Source organism: Pseudophryne corroboree, chromosome 3, assembly GCF_028390025.1.
Source record: "Pseudophryne corroboree isolate aPseCor3 chromosome 3, aPseCor3.hap2, whole genome shotgun sequence".
Classification (NCBI taxonomy): Eukaryota; Metazoa; Chordata; class Amphibia; order Anura; family Myobatrachidae; genus Pseudophryne; species Pseudophryne corroboree.
The window spans coordinates 760,635,198-760,636,654 of NC_086446.1; the positions used below are offsets into that span (position 1 = coordinate 760,635,198).

At 41.1% G+C, this 1,457-nt stretch overlaps 1 pseudogene; it reads right to left on the reverse strand.

Moving 5' to 3' along the window:
- Positions 1–873: 873 nt before the first annotated feature.
- Positions 874–992, reverse strand: LOC134898029 (5S ribosomal RNA; annotated as a pseudogene).
- Between the last annotated feature and the right edge of the window lie 465 nt (positions 993–1,457).

The following is a 1,457-nucleotide window of genomic DNA, read 5'->3' on the forward strand; positions in this document are numbered from 1 at the left end:
CTTTCCCAGTCAGTATCTAACGTCCTAAGCACAGAGAACGTAACACTCGCGCTGCCGGGCTTCCCCCCCCCCCCCCCCGCACACACACCCTGCTCAGCCTTCCCGAGGGGTTTTATATAGGCAGGTTTTTTCCACCTATTTTGGGCGGGTCTCACCCCTTTTCCTGTTACCGGTGGCTAGAGCAAAAGGTGGGGCGACCCGGCACTGGTCAAGCATAGATACAAATATGATATCAAAATACCAAAAATGGACGATTTTATATTAAATCTTCAAATCTGTGTCCAGTTTGGTGGAGCGCCCAGAGCCAGAAAAAACATATGTCAAAAAAAGGGGAGAGGACAGAAGGCTCTTGTGTGGGCGCACTCTTTACTGATTGAAATAAATTTCAATGATTATCAAATCATAAGAAATGCTGATAAAACATAACTTTATTAGGATATTCCTTAAAATCAATATGATTGCCCATCGCACACAGTATGATCCAAAATGAATTCCGTGCACATTAGAAATATATAAAATGTTCTGGTCCTGTCTCAGGAAGTGAGATAAGAAAGGATGTAGACACTTTGGAGTCTTACACCCATTTCAACCTGACCAGTACAGACAGTCTGTATTAATGAAACCATAATATGGTCAATCAAATATTAACGTCTGTGTAGTCAGGGTCAAAATGATTGACGAGACAGTACAGAGTTCATACTGGTTGTCAGAAAAAATGCACAAATATTTTGGAAATCTATTACACAAATGGCTGCGATTTATCCTTTAGGATAGACTATATGCAGTAACAAGAAAAGGTTGTTGAAAAAATTGAAGACAAGTGGTGATGCTGCAGTTGATGTCACATACCGCACATCATGTAAAATGATTGGTACTCTACAACACTGGGTATTCCCTGTGAGTCTCCTCCTCAAGTACTGACCCAGCCCAACACTGTTTCGCTTCCAAGATCGGACGAGCTCGGGCATTAGCAGTGTGGTTTGATAGTAGAGAGAGTGGGTCAGACTTCAATGAGAGTGCACCTGTATAAGAGAGTGTGATATTTAGATCACAAGAATGCAGGTGTGGATCTGCTTTCTATGTTAGGCAGGATGCATCAAATCCCACATCTGTGGTATTGTGCCCCTGGATCATAGATGAGAGTCCACAGGAATGAAAAGAGATGAAAACCAGAGACCTCACAGATTATTTATGACATATATTGAGATACTCCCAAAATGTATATATATGTATATGAGAGGTTCTTTCGTCTCAGAGAGAGGCCAGTGTTATTACAATGGCCGTGTAGACAACCAAAATTTAAAGAGGACATTCATTAGATGCTGGCTATGATTATACCTACCAGAGCTCCCTGGGATTGAGGATACTTGTCAGAGGACAAGAGAATAAATTATTACACATAGGTCATTGTACCAAAAGAATATAAACATTAACACTGTAGCCTAAATGTGTCCATT